Raw genomic sequence first — 21,724 nt, forward strand, 5'->3', positions numbered from 1 at the left:
TGACCTCCACAAGGTCCATCATAACAGGTTAGGAGGATATCAAAAACTTCCTCCTCCCTGACACACCTTCTCAATATCTGATCTGGGCCAAGTTTGAAGAGATTGCCTCCAATCCAGGTGAAAGGGGCGCTTTTCCTTACTATCCTGCTCTTCTCTTTTGAGGATAGGTGTGGTGGGAACTGTGTTGAAACCAAGTAGTTTTCTATATCAGCAAACCATGGAGAGAGTACTAATATAGAAAATAGGTGTTCATCTGGCATTTGGTCATCCACCATTCCTTCTTCACCTGCAGGCAAATTTACTCTAGACAAAAAGTCAACAACAACATTCTCTTTACCAGGCTTATCAGTAATGGTCAGATCAAACTGCTATAGTAAAAGCAACCATCTAATAATGCGAGCATTTACATATGGTTTGTTCATTAGATATCTAATTACAGCATGATCAGTGTGCACAACAGTTTGATAGCCTATGATATAATTTTTGAATTTGTTTATGGAATGCACGACGGCTAGGAGTTCCTTCTCGGTCACTATATAGTTTAACTTTGCCTTTGACAAGTTTTTGCTTATAAAGTATATGGCATAAGGTAACTTTTCATCAATTTTTCCTAAGGCTTCTCCTATTGCTTTGTTCGAGGCATTTGTGTCAATGTGAAAGGGTAGGGCCCTGTTTGGGCCCCTGAGAATTGGGGCAGTCACTGGCTTGCTCTTCAAGGTATCTAGGGCTTCTTGACAGTTTTCCGACCATATGAACTCAACATCTTTGCCTAGGAGGCCAAACAAAGGAGAGGCTAACTTGCTGAAGTCTTTAATGAATCTCCTGTAATATCCAGCTAAGCTTAGGAAGCTTTTGACATCTCTCACCTTTTGAGGAGGTGGGACCCTTTAGATGATGGCAATTTTGTTGGGGTCCACCTGCAGTCCTTGTTGAGATATTGCATGACCTAGCACGGTCCCTTCAGTCATAAAAAATTCACATTTTTCTGGACTAAGGGACAGGTTCATCTCAATACACTTATCTAGAACTTTTCCTAGGTTAGATAAAGCTTCCTGAAAGTCAGAGCCATAAGGAGTAAAATCATCCATGTATATTTCTACGGCATCATGAACTAGTTTAGAAAATATACTCAATACTGCTCTTTGGAAAATGGTTGGAGCATTGCACAAACCAAAAGGAAGGACCCGATATGCAAAGGTACCCCAAGGACAAGTGAAAGTGGTCTTATCTTGGTATTCCGGGCTGATTTGAATCTGATTGTACCCGCTAAACCCATCTAGAAAGGAGAAAAACTTTTATCCTACCAGACCGTCTAACACTTGATCTACGAAAGGTAAAGGAAAATGGTCCTTTTTAGTGGTTTTGTTCAGTTCCCGATAGTCGACACAGATTCTCCACTTACCATTTTTCTTTGGCACTAGCACCAAAGGAGAGGCCCATTCACTATCAGAGATGGGATAGATGAATCCTGCATCAAGCAATTTTTGTAGTTCTTCCTTAACAATATCTTTAAGTGCTAGGTTCATCCTCCTTTGAGGCTGCTTGACTGGCTTGCAATCTTCGTTGATGTATATATGATGAGTACATACTGAAGGGTGCACTCCCTTCATCTCCTTATAACTCTAGGTGAAGGCATCTAGAAGTTTTCTCAGTATGCTGCATAGCTCCTTCTCTTGGGAAGTAGATAGGGATGGATTGATTTTCAATGTTCTTTCTGGGTTGAACTCTATATTTTTAATGCGGAGAGATGTGGGGTCGGCCACACAGAGATCAGTTGAGGGGTTGTTTTGGGTTTCTCTTACTATGTCTTCTAATGGTGATACATTGGGAGGTGGATTATGAATCAACTTTCAATCATATCATCCTCATCTTGCGGTTCCCCCCCATGGCGATTTCTAATGTACAAAGTGGTGCAGAATAAACTTCATCCTCATCCTCCTCCTCGAACTAGAGAGGTAGATCATGTTCTAGCAAGGGTTGGGCAGGAGGATATAGGATTAACTGCTTGGACATGTGCCCGTTCTTTATGGTCATGTTCCCAGCCTGGTAGCTGAGGTAGGCATCGGCTGTAGCCAACCAAGGTCTTCCCAAAATGAGAGGATACCTAGTGAGCTTCGCCTTTGGCTGGAGAACTAAGAAATCAGCAGGGTACTCCCAAGAATCAATGGAGACCATCACATCTTCCACAATCCCTTCAGGGGTCACTGTGGAGCGGTCTGCTAGATACAGCACTGTCGTGGTCTTCCTCAAGGAGCCTTGGAGGTTAAGTTTGAGCATTGTGTCCTTTGTCATCACATTAATGGCAGCTCCCAGATCAATCAAGGTATGTGGGACCATTGTGCCATTGATGTGGACATCAACTACTAGGCTTCCAGGGTCCAGATATTTTGGACAGATTATCTGCCCCAACATCAGGTCGGACAGTTGTCCTATGACATTAATGGTTGGGGCATCTCTCTTGCGCCTTCCTGGATGCCTAAAGCACTTCTCTTTGATCAACTTATTGTAGATAGGCACATCTTTTATGGCTTGGAGAAGTGGTATATTCACACATAAATGTTTCAATTCTTCCAAGAGTTCAGTCTCTTCTGGGGCAGGCTGGATTATCATGGATAGTCTCTTAGGAAAGGGTGGATTTGCTTTAGGTTTTCTTTCCTCTTTATCTTCCTCAACCTCCCTGGGTGGAGGCTGGCTATCTGGGATAATTTTCCCAGATTGCAAGTTAATTTCTTGAATCTCCACTGCATAAGTTGGGCATGATGGTTCCCCACTATACTCTTACTGAGCCTGTCTATTGTTCGGGTTCGGATTTGGCTAGGCAGGCATTTAGGGTTGCCTTGGTGGAGCAGAAGGTAATGCTTGTGGTTGGGCAGGTGGTGGAGGTAGAAGAGCAGGAAGAGAGTTGTATTAGGGCCTCCACCCCTGATGAGATGCATTCCACTGAGGTTGCGGCTAAGCATAGGATTGAAATGAATGGGTGGTTGGTTGGGCATGATATTGAGATGTGAAAGACCAAGGAGGAAGCGTGGACCACGAAGGATGAGCAGGGGGGCCCTAAGAAGGTATGGAGGTGACTTGGTTGGGGTTATAGTATGCCTGAGATGTCCCTTGCATCCCATGCTAGTATGGTCTAGGTCCATGCAACCTCTTTTGGTTTATGTAATAGATCTCTTTAGTGACTCCTTCGGTCCCTTGGTATACAGCTTTAAGTCCGGGAAAGGAAAGGCACTTATTTGTAGAATGATATTCTTCACAGACTGAACAAACCTCTATAGAGTTCAATGGGAATTCATTCCTAGGATGCCTCCTGGTGCATCTAGGGAAAAAAATGGTCAAAGCCCTCTCTGCGTCCTCTTGTTTTATTTTGACATGTAAGGTATCCATTTGCATGGAAAGAGTCTACAACATATCACTCTTGAAGTCTTCCAGCATGTTTCCAATTTCACCTTTAATGGATGAATTGGAAGAAGAGGTACTAGCTATGGGTTGACTCCCCCTACCTTATTTTTGGTTGCTCTAGAATCGTTTCTAAAAATAGTATTTATGTCCTCATAGGATAGTTGGTAGATGTCTCCCCCAGCCAGTAGATGGAGGGTGTCTAAAAGGTCTTCCCGAATTCCCTTGAGTAGGACCAACTTCAGAGACTCAGGGTTAAGTGTACACCTGGCCCTTTTGTAACTGAGCTGGAACCTCTCTTCATAGTCTTCCAGGGACTCATCACTTCCTATGGTCATTCAGAAGATTTATTCTTTAGTATCTTTTGACATATAATAGTCTCGCTACTTATTATTAAAGGCCTACTGCATTTGAGCCCAAGTTGTGATGCTATTGCCAGGTAATCCCGTGAACCAGCGCAGTGCTGCATCCTTGAGAGTAGAAGGGAATAGTTTCAACTTTTGCTCGTCTTCTGCATAGTCATAAGTTCGACAGATGACAACAAACTCGAACAAGAAGGTGTCAGGATCTTCTGTAGTCAGACCATGGAAGTGAGGTAGGGCTGAAGGACTTATATTCTTCATTTTGGTGTCGCCATTGGTCTCCCGAATGGGGAAGGTACCCTCTATTCTCTCCCCATTTCCCCTAGCATTTTTGTTTTCAGCCATTGGCTCCAGAGGAATGGTTTCTTCTTCTTCCCCTATAGGTTCTTCAAATATGTCTGGATGTTCACCTAAGGGTTCTTCTTGATTGCAGCCACCGAAGAAGAGAGAAGGTTGGCTATGTGAAGCAGTGGGGGTGTTGGGCAAAATTTTTCCTGAGTTATCTCTATTCCTACGAGGCATGAAAGGAAATCTTTTTGGTTTTTTTTTTTCTTTTTCCCACACTAAAAGTACCTGCAGAAACTGAAATTGTGATTGAACAATACAAATTGCAACTAGCTGAAATGAATTTGCTGAATGGAAATTTGCAGAATTGAAAAGGAAAGCAAGGAAATGCAGAACTGAAAAGAAAAGAAATGACTAGTCTACTTTTTCTGAAATAAACTATTAGCAGAATGTTGCAATAGGAAATAGAAGAAAGCAGTAATCATAGAATACTCTGATGCTTCCTCGACAACGACGCCAAAAAGTGGTGAGCGCCAGTATTGCAGCAAGAATGCTGCAACTCCTGGGCTACCAACTTTACTTTTATCAACCCGGTAGTTCATAACAAACTTGGAAGCGTCGGTGCTATATGCACAAGTACTAGTTCTCACTGTAGGTTGTCACTTGGTCAGCCGGCGCAAGATCACTAGGAGCTCAAGCCAAATTCTATAGATTTCAGAAGAAGCTCTATGTATGATGAAAGGAAAGAAAGATTACTTTATAGATGTTATTCTAACTGCAGAAAGGAGAAAGACTAGAATGTAAAGCAAAACCTAGTAAACCCTAATTAACAAGCTAATTCTACTTTTGCCAAAAACACCATGAAAACATGAAAGAAATTCCATTAACTACTCAAGAAAGTAAACAACATCTAACCATGCTATTTCTGGAAGTAAATAAGCAAAAAACATAGTTTTGGATTTTTATGTGTTTTTATGTGAATTTAACATGCATCTAATTTATTGTGTGTGAGTGTGGCAGCGAATAGGTGGTGTTAGAGGGCGGTTTTGGAGCTTGAGAGGATGTAGGATGGTGTGAATGGGTCCTAGGAGGTCTTAGGTGGCCTTCTGGAGGCTTTTCCAACACTCGACCTTCAAAAGAAAGCCTACAGGAAAAACTATAGGAGGAGACAGGAAAACTATAGGAGGGAAACAGGGAAACTACAGCAGGCCTACAGGAGGAGGCCGAGAGAAATTTTTGCTGTTTTGAGGGTGTGAGAGTGGGTGGAAAAGGTGGATGAAGGTTGAATGAGGTGTTAGGGCACCTAAGGCCTGCCATGAATCACCAGGAGAGAGAAGGATGATTGGGTTTGCTCAAGGAGAGAGGAAGAAGTTCTATGAAAAATGCAGGAAACTAGGGTAGAATTGAGGTGAGGTTTGGGAGACCTATAGGGCATGGATCAGATGGAGGATGTGGTTTTTGGTAAGCTGGCCTACTTCTGGAAGAGATCTGCTGCATAGAAACTGACAGTCAACCAAGAAAATCAAGCAACCAATGAAATGAGTGCATCTTAGGAAAAACAGAGTTTTGCATTAAAATGGCCTAAACTATGATGTATAGAAGGAAATGCTGTAAGAAAGGAAAGCATGCAAAAGGAATATTGTAAATCAGGAAGTGAACATGATACAGAATATCTAAATCAAAGCAAAATTGGACTATCACCCTACTTAGAGAGCTGAAAACACTAGAAGTGCTAGGAATGAGGAAAATCTGTGTTTTTTTGGGGCAACAAGAGAGTCTTTACCTGAAATCATGGTCCCAGAGGGAAGAAGAGAGGCCAAGGCACTATTGCTAGCGTTTTGAATCTTCTCTGGTCACTACTTAACCTGCTACAGAAAGCACAAATGGAAACAAACTATTAAATCATCAAAAGCAACCTATTATTAACCATAAGAGAAATACATATAACATCAAATTAATCTACAAACTGAAGTAAAGCATACAAATAGAAGTAAAGAGAAGCTTGGCTGCTTGGATTGGGCCCTAACTCAAGAGCTTCAGCCCTATGAGGTAACTCAGTGCTAGCTCAAAAAGGATTCCATCTTCATTATAAAAAAAAATAGCAAGATTATATAAAACTGTCACAAAATAGTAAGCTCGAAATTTGAGTAGAGTTTACACAAGCAAAAAAAAGTCAACCCTAGTGAAGCCCTAGGCCTCTCTACTTATGCATATGAAGCTACCAACAACTTCCTTAAAATTAAGGAGGCTTGGCTCTCAAAACTCAAGATAACTATTAATTCATCTTCCACTTGCTCCGCTGCCTTCTAGTGCATGATTTGGCTGCTTGTACTCCGAGCTGAATGAAGGAGAATTCGAAGTGAGGAGCAATAAATGAGTGGGATTCCCTCCTATAATTCCTCTCCTCTGTCTACTTCAAGTTATTGCTGCAGTTTGGCCACTAGATCCTTGACTTTGACCTCGAAATCCATCAATGCTCTGCATTAAATACATGTTAGACCACATGGCATAATAACTAACTCAACTCACCCTATAAGCATAAGTATAATCAGAAAATCATACAATAAGCTAAGAGAATGGTTGATTTGACTAGGTTAGGAGGTAAAACGAGCCCATATAATTACCCATTTATGAGGCTCATCACCTTGTAACAACACATTTAAACTTGTTTTGAGCAGAAATGGTAGTCTGAGCCTAGGCTAGGCCCTCAACTTGACTTCCATGCCTTTCTCCCATTTCTATAACATCTTTTAGGCCTTGGACAAAAGCTAGAAAGAGATTAGAGACCTATTGGAAAGCCTCTTTTCATCATTGTAGTTTGAGTTATATTTTGATGGTGAATGTCTTATTGCATTTTGTTGCCTTCTTCTCTTTTATGGCATAGATGATTACCTAATGGCCTTGGAGTTCTTTGTTTTGATTAAGTCTCTCTTAGGCACTACCATTTTGGGTTTTAACACAATTTGTTCCTTCTTCCTTCTTGTAGTAACATTCTGCCTTCCTGTAGCAGTCATTCCTTCTCTTTCAAGGTCTTCTAACTATATGAGAGTGATGAGAAATGATGTAGAGGGTTTGGAGGATGATGCTAGGGCTCAGAGGGAGTAGTGTAGGTTTGTGAAAATGGAGAGGATGTGCTCTGTGTGTTTTTTTCAAGAAATTTTCAGGGTGAGACAGAGTGTAGGGTTTGTTCTTGAAAAATATTATTTTTTTCTTATGAAATGGGATGGATGAATGATGGATAGATAGTGGATATGAAGTGGATGGAGGGCTTGGAGTGTTGTGGTGACTTGGCCTTTGCAGAAATTTCTTCTTTTAACTATTGTCCCCATTCCTCGAAATCATCACCCTTCCTAATTTGGCTTTTCCACATTACATGAGTGAATGAGTGAGCTTCAATTAACTAGTTGAAGGTGACTAAGACTGTTGAACCATCCTTAGCTTATAAAACCTCAACTGTCATGCATTACGACAAATTTATAACTATAATATGCTCAAGAGAAGAGGTCAAGAATATTGCATACCTGTACCTACCTGATGGTTGTTGGAGAGGCATGCATGCTGCTGCTGAGTTGTTCACCAATCCATGTTCCTTTGGAGGTGATAATTTCCTTTGTTTTCTTCTGCACAAATCTTCATAGCTTGGTGATTCTAAACCTTTGTCTTCCAGTTACCATGAGCAAGCTATCTTAGTCAAATCCAGCCTTCTTGTAGTGCTGGGCTTGACCATGGGTCATGTTCACCTTCCATATACCTTATTCCACCATTAGACAGTTTTCCCACACTTTATTTCACCTTCCGTACCTTCCTATAGCTTTCAGTCTGTTTCCTGTAGTAAACTAGGATATCCTGTAGTACTAAAGGAAACCCTGTAGTAGCTTGTTTAAACCCATATCTCCCAAATTGTATACTATATTGACTTGAAATTTTTTGATCATGTTGCCATCCTCCTTATGAACCTTCCCATAAAACAACTTTGCAATTGGATGCATGAATATAGAGAAAATTTAAAAATGGTTGTAGGTGATTGAGGTCAATTTCTAAAAAAATGTGCACTAGAATTTGCTGAAATTGAATGGGAATTTTACCATCATCCATATGCATCTCCTCATAAAACAACTTTGCAAATGGATGCACGAATATCGAGAAACTTAAAAAATGGTTGTGGGTGATGGAGGTCGATTTCTCGAAAACTATGCACTGGAATTTGTTGAAATTTCTTGACCATGTTACCATCATCCATATGCATCTCCACTTGAAACATATTGACAAATGGATTCATGGTTATCAATATATGAAAAAAATAATTTTATGCTTTATGTATTTTTGTTTCCTATAGTAAAATAGAGCCTTCCTGTAGTAGTTTTGGACAACAAGGAAAATGAATAGAAAAAAATTGGGAATGATGGGTGGATGGTGGAAATAGATGAGGGTTATGGATTGGCATGGCCTTGATCCTTGGATCATCTGAGAAAAGGAGGAGAAAGTCCAAGTTTGACTTCCTTTGGCTAGGATTTTGACCAATTCTTTCTTTTTTTGGTGCCAACTTGTTTTTGTTGCTTGCAGATGTAGGTCTGCCTAGGCAGCTCAAAGCAGGTTTTCACCTAGGATCTTTTCTTTTTCTCTTTTTTTCCAACCCATTGACCGCCTCATGGAGGGTTTCAATCAATGAGCCAATCTCAGGCACCTCAAAGGAGGTTTTCCCCTGAGATTTTATTTTTTTCTCTTATTTTTCATTGTGTATTTCTTTTCCTATCCTACTCTACTTGATTTTTTTTTTTTTTTTTTCAAGCATATGAATACTTCCAATGGAGACACTTGCATAACTAGATGACATATAAAATCATGTGTAGGCTCAAAACATATTCTTTGACATGTACCTAAATGTAAAAGATGAAATGATTTGACTTTGATGATATCAAGCATAGTTGAAGAAGAGAGTATTGCTGCAACTTAGTGATTGTTTAGAACCACATTTCAATATAGTTGTGATGCCCCCGGTCCACTTTCTGATTTTGATAATCTTGGATGTCTTATTCTTCCATGAAATTTAGATATTATTCTTTTTGCTGATTATTATTTTGAACACATGGAGGATCTGATGGTAAACATGAGAGCACTTTCTCAATCTTTGATTCTGATGTCTACTCTTTGTCAAGTGTAGCCCATGATTCTTTGGTATTCTCATTTGAATATTCTTTTCCTACATGTCGTCCTTCAATGGTCAAGAGAATATCTTTTCTGTAGTATTCTTCCTGAGCTGATATGAATACCATTGAGATCAAGAGGAGATATTTGGAAGTGTTGTGCCTCAAAATTGTAAGTGGGTTGAGCTACTTCCTTGTGTGCGTTTTGAAATGGTGGTATAGGTAGTTGAGTGGGAGTGGATCTATGACATGGATGTGGTTGTGGTGAAGGTGGATGGTAGGGATAACATGGAGTTGAGTATTGAGGATATTGAGGAAAACATTGAGGATATTGTGGATGGCTCCCATAAGTTCCTTGCCAACCTTGTTGCCAAGATTGGTTTTGGGGTTGATATGGCCAAGGTTTCCAAGAAAAGGGTGTGTTCCATTTAATTGTAGATGGATGTGCATAAGATTGAAATTTTGAATTAGGATCTTGCATCATATCAGGTTGAATAGACTGCCATGGAGCTACATAACATAACTGCATTGACAATTGACTTGCTCCATTGTCTTCTTGGCAAACTTCATTCATCCTTGGTAATGAAGGGCAATATTTAACATCATGTGATTATGCATGGACAACACAAATATAAACATATTATTTTCACTCATTTTGTATTCTTAACATTTCTACTTGTTCACTTATATAACTAAGAATTCATGTTTTAAAGTTATCAAACAAATTTCCAAGTTTAGCTTGACTTACCGATCTTGATGTTGATTGAATTACTCTTGCTCTTCCTCTTGATATGTGTTTACATGTTTCACAAATTTCTTCAAATGATAGTTTTTATACATCACCTCTACTCATGAGATGAAGGAGATCAATCCAATCATCCCTAATTGTTCTAAGTAAGAGGCTTTTTAGTGTGTCGGACCTTAAATGATGTAGTTTTTCCCTCTTAGCATTTACACGAACCTCTCTATTAGATCCTATAGACTCTCATCTTCTTTTTGATTCATTTTAAAGATTTATTATTTAATATCATTTTCCTTATATTTTTCTAGAAATATCTTTTGCATCTCACTCCATGATCTTATTGAATTAGTCCCTAAACTCATGAACCATTTAAGAGCTCTATCCTTCAATTCTATTGGAAACAATCTCATTTTTTGAGTGTTTAGTAAGTAACCATAAGATGTACAAAGGATTTCAAATTCAAAGTGAAATGCTTCCAAATCCTCTAACCTTAGACCATGAAATTTTGGAAGAAAAGATGGATGGATGTTCTTCATGTGCATACTACCATCAATAGCTTGAATGAGAAATTTGAGAGGATCTTCCTCATTGTCATCATCTCCATCCATTTCTTCTACATTTTTTTGCATCTCTTCTTCTTATACCTGCAAAAGTGGATGGTGACGTGGCTCTTAATGCACCACGTGATCAAATGGGGGGCTTTTTGTTTTTATGATTGAATGAAAACACTAATGCAATGCACTTTTCTGTTTTTGAAATGAAATATGCCTAATGAAGTATTTTCTATTTTTGCAAAAAGTAAAAGTAAATGTATCAACTAGGGAAGAAAACAATGCATACTTTGACACCTCCCCCACAATGACGTCAAAAAGTGATAAGCCTCGATATTGCAACAAGAATGTTGCAACTCCCAAGGCTACCAAATTTAATTATCAACCCAGGGTTCATACAAAATTTAGAGGTATTGGCGCTATATGTGCAACATACAATGCATCCTTCCTTCACTGTCATGATGTAATGGAGTGCATGTAATGAAATCAAATCCTAAACTAATTACAGAAAATGAAATGCTCGAAATGGAAACCTTAACCTATTGCAAGAAAGAAAATACAAGGAAAGAAACCTATTCTAATTGCATAAAGTAAATATCATGAATTAAATGTCAAACATTACATTTCAAAGAGTTTAGATCCATTAACAGAGTTCACTAGATGTGACAATCATCATTGTATTATCTATTTCATAAATCTGTCCATTAGCCGAAATCACTGAAATGTTTTGCATGGGTAAAGAGGCAAGTCCTAAGTGGTATTTAGTCTTCCATAATCATTTATTTATAGCCTAGGAGTCATGATTCAACCCTAAGGGACCAAAACCAATCTTTTTGAGGAAATCTCGGTAAGTATATATACACTGGAAGAGCATTACGGGAAACACCAGATTTACTACAGGAAACTATAATTCACCGAATGACCAATAAAATTAAATCCAAATTGGATGGGACAAATTTTGTTATTGAATAGGATGTATTAGGTCTCCATTCCAAGTGGAATCACTAAAAAAGACCTCTGTTAACCCATGCTAAAAATAATAGAAAATTACCAGTTTAAAATCTAGAAATTCAAGAACTAGTGAGCTAGTAAATCTATCAAATGCCTAATATAATCAAGTGAAAATGAAATGGGGTGATTTTTGTTATTAACTAGAATGATTTTTTGATCTAATGTAAGTGGAATAAACTTGATTGAAGCTCGTTAGGATGCTCTAAAAAATAGCATAAATTTACTGCTATTTACCACGAGGGACTTCCAGAAATCAAGATTAGGGACTAAGCAAACTAATCCAAGTAGATCAATGATTACTATGACCTTCCAAATCTATTCCAATGATGAAATGATGCTTGTTATCCTGCAAAATAACTTACTTCAACCATTTAACCCAATCCTACAACAAGAAATCATCAACACTAAATGCAGAAATAGAAAGAAGACAAGAACGAGAGATGCATGTGAATAAGAAGTAAAATGAAGAAAAATAAATTATTCAAAAGGGTTCTAGGGCTCCTGGGATGGCCAAGCCCAAGGAAACTAAGAGTCCTATGAAGGATACCAAGATTTAGAAGCCGAACATGTCATCAATCTTCATTATTTCCATCAATACAATTACATCCCCGCAGAAAATGAAAGTGAAGTTGCAAAAATATGAGTTCTCTCCTCAAGAAGACTAATAAAAATCCACCCCTAGAGGAAAATTCGACTTAGTACTTTTACAAAATGATTAGGAAACATTCCCCATGAAAGGAGGAAGCTTTACCCACCAAAATACCTCGAATAGTGGATATAGTTCCCAATACTAGGAATATGCATTAAATGTCAGGGAACACATTCCTAGATTTTCTCAATCATTGGAGATCCAGAATTTGTGCAATAATTTCATAATATCTTCTTGATTTATTATTTAATATTGATCCTCTTGTAGTAGGGAGAAAGTCCCTAAATTAACTTCTCCTCCAAATCTTCATAATCTGCCCAATATTCTCACAATATTCCACAAAAATAAATAATATTAGGCACAAATATGAAATTATCCATAAACCTTCCTAATGAACATATTAAAGTTTAAAATACATTATCTAATGCAAAAAGAGACGTTTAATGTGCTGAAAGATGGTCATATGGGCTTTAATTTATGTCTAATTTGGAGGCCCATCATGTGGTATGGAATGTTCATGTGTGAGAGACATAAAATATTGTATTACATTTTAATTTTTGCTTGAACGTTCATACTAATTTAATATTATTATATTAGGTGTGCGACATCCAAGGAGATCCATGAATTTGAAGTGCCAAAATGGAAGAGGGAAATTGCAGAAATTGTATGTGTGTTTGAGAAGGAACTCCATATAATTTTGATGGACCTAGAAGTCCATTTACTTATACACCTAGTCAATGAGATTGAATTGGAGGGTGTGGTATTGCTGAGCTGGATGTTTTTATTTGAGAGGTATATGAAAACTATAAAATGATATGTTCGAAAAAAGGCACATCCATAGGGTTGCATGGTTGAATGATATGTATTGAATGAAGCATTTTTCTTCTTATGTGAATTCCTTGGTAAGGATTTTGAATATGGGCCATGCTTCTGGGATGAAGAACGAGCATTAGATATTATTGATGGAGAAAAACCATAATATTATGGTGTTCAAGTAGAATTTGGTAAGTAAACTCATGATCATTGTGGTTCTTCTTTTTACAATCAGTAATTTACTCTATGATTTATTTTTCAAATTAACAACATGGCATTTAGAGTTTTAAATAAGCATGTTTACATGTAATAGGTGTAGACAAAAGTGTTATACTTGACAAGTTCATTCTATACCACATGGACTTTATGAACAAATGGATTGATTTGTATGATAAAAAGAGAGAAGAAGTGTTAGAAGCAAGGAGACAATTTAAGAGATTGAACCCAAGGAATACCCCATTTCCTATTTATCTGCAAGGGGAATGGGGCAAAGATTGCACACTAGAATGGGTTAATGAACAAATTCAAAATCAAATAGAAGATGCAGGTACATATTCACACATAACAAAAGAAGGAACCAACATGTCTAGAGGACGTGAAAGAAAGGTATAGTTGGAATTTTACAAAATGTTGTTTCCTTACAGTTTTGACACTATTAAATATTTTAATATTCGTCATTATATTTGTTTTAACTGAAATAAATGGTCTTTCACAAGCAAGGAAATATCGAGCAATGTGGGCATATGTTCGACATTATCGTGTAGAATGTTTAGATGTAAAGGGATTTTTTTTCAATTGTGGCATCATGGTTGAGTTCAAGCAATCTAGTTGATCAAGTTCAAAAAATAATAATATCATTGAAGGGAATCTACAATATGTTGGGAAAATACAAGAAATTATTGAGTTGGATTACCGCTCTTTTAAATGTTGTATTTTTAAGTGTAGATGGTATGAAGCATTTGAGAGGACATGAAGACATGATACCCATAGTGGATTGTTTTCTATAGATTCCTCAAATTTCCCATTGAAGGATAAGGAGCCTTATGTTTCTACCAATTCATTGTGAGTAGGTATTTCATTAACTCAAAGAAGTGACAATGATCAATAATTTATTAATTCATTGCTTATTGCGAATATATACATGTGTTTATTAATCAATATATATATATATATATATATATATATTTTTAACATACGAATAATATATGTATGCACTCATTCATGTGCAGGTATTTTTCTATGAAGATTTTATGGACTCGAAATAGGTATTTGTCATACATTATGATCCAATATTAAGGCATTTATTTGATGATGCATTAGTGGATACCAAGCAAAACAATGATGGCCAACAAAATGAGAGAGAGGGGTTAGAGAACATCGAAGAAATTAACATCCATGATGATGTTAAAGATGGTTATGTTCAGGCACAAGAATTTAACAATACAAAGTTAGATGATATTATGGAAGACAACAATATGGATGGTATGGAAAATGATGATCCAAATACATCTGGTAACAATATGGATGATGTACAGTTAGATTTCAATGATGATAAAGATGATGCAAGTCAAGATGAGGATGATGATAATATTAACTACTTGAAAGATCATATGAACATTGATAATGATACACTGGATGACATAGTTGTAGACAATGATGTTAGTAACCAAGACTTCTAAATTTTCAGAATTATTTGTAATCCATGTTTAAAAAATGATAATTCTTATGGCCTAAACTTTGAAATGCTTCAATATTATTTGTGTCAATACAAATTACCTATTGCAATATCATTAAAGTATTCAAGATAAGGTATGAATTGTTGGCATAAAAGATTAGGATTACTTGAATGCTTATTCCATTCATTTTGTACAACATATGTTCATGCTAACATAAAAGTTAATAAAATATTAATGCACATATCTCACAATGATTTGAATAAGCAACTTTGTTAACTTCATTATTTTTTATATTGTTTTCATTTTAATGTAGTTCGACTTGCTCTTACATTTAATTATCAATCCAGGTAGGATTTATTTTTTACAATATTGTCGCACAAAGTCTATGCTAAAGCAAATGATGACTAGTATAAAACAATCTCATCCCAAAGTCATTGCACACACACTCTCAACAATCAACAAAGCTGTTACAAACTCCACACAAATTCAATGTGAAGAAACACTACAAAATAAACTACTCTGTCATTCAACCACTCTCATAGCACTCCTGAAAACCATCACTCATAAAATATGTACACATAAAAGGACGTGCAATCCAAACTGTAACAATGAAGCAAATAATTCACTGCCACACTAAACTAAGGGATTGGTCCAGGACTTAAGTTGTCACACCATCCAAAGTGTACTTAAATTAATTAATTACACACTGAATTAACTATAATAACAACAGTAACAACAATCACATAACTGAGAAATATTTATGAAATTTGTCATTCAACCACTCTCACAATACTCCTAAAAAACATCACTAATTCAATCTGCAAACATAAAAGGAAGTGAAAAACTATAACAACAAAGAAAATAATTCACTGCCACACTAAACTGAGGGACTAGTCCACGACTTAAGTTGTCATACCATCCAAAGATTACTATAATTAATTAAATTACACAAAGAATTAACTGTAACAGCAACAATAGCAAAAATCACATTACTAAGAAATATTTATGCAATTTGTCATTCAACCACTCTCACAACACTCCTAAAAACCATCACTCTTTCCATATGCACACATAAAATGAAGTGCAGTCCAAATTGTAACAACAAAGAAAACAATTCACTACCACACTAAACTGAGGGATTGGTCCAAGACTTAAGATGTTACACGATCCAAATCTTACTGCAATTAATTAAATTACATGACACAGAATTAAGTGTAACACCAATAGTAACAAAAATCACATAACTGAGAAATATTTATCTAATATGTCATTCAACCACTCTCATACCACTCCTGAAAACCATCGCTCATTCAATCTGCACACATAAAAGGAAGTGCAATCTAAACTATATCAACGAAGAAAATAATTCATTACCACACTAAACTGAGGGACTGGTCCAAGACTTAAATTGTCACACCATCCAAAGCTTACTATAATTAATTAAATTACACACAGAATTAACTGTAACAACAACAGTAACAAAAATCACATAACTAAGAAATATTTATGCAATTAAGTATTCCACTCTAACTAACTAGTGATCCCTACTAAGAAGGAGGGCCCTTCCTCCTCAGCAGGGGCTGGTGCACTAAAAAGTACACAAACTACTCAGAGGAAATTATTGAACCACAAAGTTGAGATTTGCATTAATAAAAGTATCAGGATTACAGAGCTCTGGTGTTTCCCATTTCCAATCCTATTCTCTAATTCTTTTCTCTAGCCCTCGTGGGAAAACAATATTCTCTTTTATAGATCTTAATTACAATGAGAATATCATCATGAGAATCTTTCGATTCTCATGTGATCTTAAAATAAAACAATATCTTAACAATTACACAACGATTTCCATGGAAGGGGTAAAACTATAACAATTTCCTTTAATTACAAATAGAGTTACAAAAGATCTCAACCAAATGATATGGATGCTCCACAAATATCTCCAAGCGATGAGTTTTTTCTTTTTACTTTGAAGCGCTCCTAGATCCAGTCTAATTAGGAAAGGAAACACATGCTTAAGCAACTGTATGTGTAAACACAACAACTCTCATAACCTTAATTAATCCAAATAGGCGAAGGAACTAAAATGTAATCCTATAACAACAAGCTTCGACAAACCATCCAAACTTCAAAGATCCCATACATTAGTTTTATGAAAAAAGGCAGCCTAAGGCAACAGTTCTAATGTAAAATTATAAGTATAATTGGACTAAGAAAGCAAGAAGTGAAAAATGACATACTTAGGTGAATAAGGGTTGTTACAGTAATAAGTTAAGATCCCGTTGGTTAAAAAGGGATAAAAGAAATATGAAAATAAGTAGGAAAAATATGAGAATTTTGTGACCCAACATATCCCCCCAGCTTAAGCTTCTAAATGTCCTCATACAGACTCATGTCACTGATGCTTGGCATACTGAGAGTGAAGTTGTGTGAGGTTGTAAGTTCTTGCCATGTCTTCACCTCTGACCTTCTATCCTTGAGAAATAACCAATTATGCCTCCTAAAGCTTATCAATATTACTATATGGATGTTGATACTGATAGGTGGGTAACCAAACAAGAGGGAACTTGAATCTAAGTCCTATCCAGCTTGCACGACTCCTCATAGTACAATCAACATACTGATGAACTTTGGAAAGTGCTTGCTCAAAATTCCGATAGCAATAGGGGTCTCCCTTCTTTAATTCTTGTAGGGAAAGATCCCATCTCAACTTTCTTCCTTCTAAGGTACCATTTCTCATTCCTTGTATATTTCTATGGCATATTCGTAGAACTTATTCTCGATGGTGCATCAATAGTGTCTTAGTGGCCGAGAACCACCATATTTGATTGTATTTGTGTGCAACAACTTTAGCTGATCTAGGTTCTCCTCAAATAAATAGTTCTACCCATTCTTCATTAGTTGTTACAGTATCATGGGCAACTTTCTAGCCTATCTAATTTTACATAAAAGAAACAAAAGCCCTGAGTTGTACATATCCCACATAGGGTGTCATATTGAATGATTATTCCCAAAAGCAAGAGAGATCATGCATGTACATCTCGTAAAAAAAATGTTTTTTTTATTATGTGAAATTAACACTTTGATATGTTTCTAGGAAGTCTTGTATCTTCCTTGTCTTATATGGTCGCTTTTCCTTCAGGGTTGTTAATTAGAAGAGATAATGTTTTTATTGAAAATATAAATGATAAGAAGGAGAAAGAAACCTACCACAAAATTAGCTAATAATGATCTCATAAATGAGCTCCTTTTCTTACTGTAACAACTTAACCTCTCTTTGCATTTCCTTCACCTGTTTCATTTCTTGATTCCTCTCGTTTTGAATTTTCATAATTTCTTCAATTCTTAATTTTTCATCCCACTCCTTCTTAATCTTATTGACCATTTCCTCTTGCTGCTTTAGGAATATGACTTCATATTTGGGAAAGAGCGCTAATTTCTCCCACTACTTTGCTACCCTCATCAAATCTTCAAATTTAACGTGAGCTATTTTAGATGCTGTTTCAACATCCTCCTTCTTATCCTTTTTGTCCTCTTGCTACTCTATCTCAACTGTTGGTTCTTGTGTAACAACAACATTATAGATAGGTTCTTGTGGTACAATGGTCTTTTTATTTTTAGTCTGCTCTATTTCAACTATTGGTTCTTATGTAACAACAACATCGTAAATAGGTTCTTGTGGATTAACAAACTATTTTTCTTCTTCCTTCTTTGCTTTTACTGTTGGTTCTTGTGTAACAAAAACATCATCATCAGGTTCTTGTGGAATAGTAGGTCAAAATTCCTTGCCCTATCCTCCCACTTGTACTCCAACCGAAACAATAACAGTCTCCATGATTTCATCCTCCTCAAGGATTTCTTGGCAGCCCTTACAAAGTTTTTCCGAGTCAGTAGATGATGCCATTTCTACAACCTCTGCCAATATATCCAATCCAATTTCATTCTTAAAATGAAGTTATTCTTTAACTTGGCAAGTTGTTTCTTTAACTCCTCATTTTCCTTTCTCATATTTTCAATTTGAACGAGAGGGTCAATTTTCGTCTTATGCAGTGAAGTAACAACCTCTTGTTCTTCTATCCGCTCTTCTGTTACTGGTCCTTCTGTCTCCTACTCTTTCGTTGGTCCTTGTTCAGGATCTGGTGTAATAGGTGGGATTTTAGATGTAGAGGGGCCTTCTTCTACATACTTCTCCTTCTTTTCTTTGTCCTCTTGCCCCTCAAACCCATCAGGTCCATCTTTATCAACACATTCCCCCTTAGTTGTAATAGTAGGTTTTTGAATCTCTTCTTGTATAACAACTACTTGCACCCTTTTCCTAGGGGTTCTTCCACCAATTAGCCTTTTAGTTTCCTTTTCTGCACTATTACGTTTTTTTATACTCCCCCAGTCCCTTCAAGGGTCTTCACTTCCCCAGCTCCAGTTTCAGGCACAACTATTGTTGTAAGAGTTTCTTCCTCCAACACTTCTTCTATGATTGGGCACCCACCTTGTCTTTCCTCTGATGACTCACTAGATACCACCACAAGTTCTTCTATCCACATCTCCTTTCCTCACGAGGATGAACTAGGGGCTGTTCTAATGGAACTCCACCTCTTAGGGTTTCGTCGACCAATCATAGGAGGTGTATCAACCCTATTCCACTTAGAGGTTGTGGCTGTCTTTCTTCTAGAAGATGTAGTAGTTTCAACAACATGTGTTATTTCAACGCTGGGTGCTACTTCAGTACATGGTGTTGTTTCAATGATGGTTTTTGCTTCAATACTTGGTGTTTTTTAGCATTAGGTTATGCTTCAACACTCTCTTCATGCTCCTCATTCTCACCAACACAATGTCTCATTATCAAACCATGCCACAAGCTCCCTTGTCTTTGTAATGAATGCATGATGATTAATTTAATGATCACATGGTTAGTGACACAAGTTTCTGGATGTTTTTCCCCTTTCATAGCCTCTGCCATGTGCTGTAATGATTTCCACAAGTAGTATGGTAAATTAATCAACCACCTCGTCATCAGGTGTGTCAGTAATTGAAAGTGATAATTGAAAATAATCCAAAAATGACCCTCATAGGTAATGAATTTTTGGATGAAGAGGGCTACATCTTCCCAAGGGTGAGGAAGAGATGTTCTTTGAAAATCCCTACCCTTGGGCATTAATTCTTCTCCCTCTTGTAAGAATATGGCATTAGCTTTAGGATTGGCCACTTTCCTTGAGAACCACTATTATCTTGTTGTAGGAATCCCTGTCACTTTTGCAATAAATTCTTCTATAATAGAAATTCTAAATCCCTTGACCACAAAGTGTTGTTCAACTAAGGCTTGGGAAAATTCTAAAGCGACCAATTCACTAAAACCCTGTAATTTTTCAAAATAACTCAACCATCCAACCCTTCAAAAAATTTCCAATGCTTTTGGATGTTGTAACAACACATTAACAAAGTCAAGTTCGTGTTTGACTACTGCTCCACCCATAGCTACTCACAACCACACTACTCAACTATGCTAGTAACATGTTATAGATCTACTTCAACGCACACAAATTCTTGCTCAGGGGAGAATGTCAAGGTGTTGGAATTATTGGTGGTTACTCCTCCTTATTACCAATTCAAAACTTTTAAATCAAAAGGACTTTCTGAATGATTTCACTGATCTCTGGATGTAACAACATGAATAATAAAGAAAAAAAGTAATAATGATGAAGGAATATTGGTACTAACGACAATGGTTACATCAGTTTAATTGTAAAAAGTAATGGTGTCAGAACAGTCTAATAATGTAGTATTATGGAAGGGTGAGGTATGTATTAATTGGCTGAATACTTTGATTTCCTAGATCTGGTATGATTAAGAAAGGCAGAACGTGCTTAAGAAACTATTTGTGTAACAAAAACAACCCCTAGAACCTTAATTAGTCCAAATCGATAAAGGAAATGTAATGTAATCCTTTAACAATAAGCTTTGATAGACCATCCAAACTTGAAACAACCCATACATTATTTTTATGATAAAAAGTAGCCTAAACCAATAGTTCCAATGTCAAATTATAAGTATAATTGGACTCAAAAAGAGACAAGTGAAAAATGACATACTTAGGTGAATAAGGGTTGTTACAGTAATAAAACATGGTCCTATTGGTAAAAAAGAGATAAAAGAAATAGGAAAATAAGTAAGAAAAGGATGACAATTTCATGACTCAACAATGTCCAATCCTTATCACCCCTATAATATATAACACATAACAACTATAATCCCAAGCCCCTATAACCCTTAACACATTCTAATTTTGACTGCTAATGTAGATTATCTAATATAACTTTTAACCATAGAAACTATATCCCCAAAAGCATAAACCTATCACCCTTAACTATTGAAAAGTAACTCTCATTCATAACAACTATACTTGTTAACTAGTAACATATATAATCCATAACCTAATCCCATATACATACATATTCTCTTACTCTTGTATGCCCTAATCCATAACCTATATGACACGTCCAAACCCTTTTCATTTTTAAACCTTAGACCAAATAACCCCTATCCCTAAATGAATATATCCTTTGGACTTGGCATTAATAACCAAAATTCCTAAATTATTATATCTACTATAGCTAATAACTAATATATTAACTTATAATCCTTAATAGTTTGAAAAATCTCGACCCTATAAATCCTCACCTTATAACCCCTTTAAAAAAACCCTAACCCTTAACAAATAGTCCTAATAAACCTTAACACATAATTCTAAACCCCTAGTTTCTAACCCACATAATCCTTAATCCCTCTATCCCATAGCCCTAATAAAACCATTGTGTGACCTTATAAACCTTATCCTTACCCCTCATAAACCTTAATTACTAACCCACAATACTTAATCCCCATACACACTAAATTTGAGAGTCAGCCCCATTCACTGCTCATTGTGTGGCATCAGTGGATGACATTGGTGATGGGCATGTTGGAAGATGTTCCATGACATTTCAAGAGAGTTTCAACAAAGATTCCATAGATGGGAATGAGGAATGATGATAATTATATTGCATGATGAACATTGATGCAAGCGTTGACATTCTCAAAGATTATGCAGAGATGTCACAAATC

This window comes from Pinus tabuliformis, chromosome 1_2 (assembly GCF_031772625.1).
Source record: "Pinus tabuliformis cultivar Carrire ecotype Pingquan chromosome 1_2, CPIR1, whole genome shotgun sequence".
Classification (NCBI taxonomy): Eukaryota; Viridiplantae; Streptophyta; class Pinopsida; order Pinales; family Pinaceae; genus Pinus; species Pinus tabuliformis.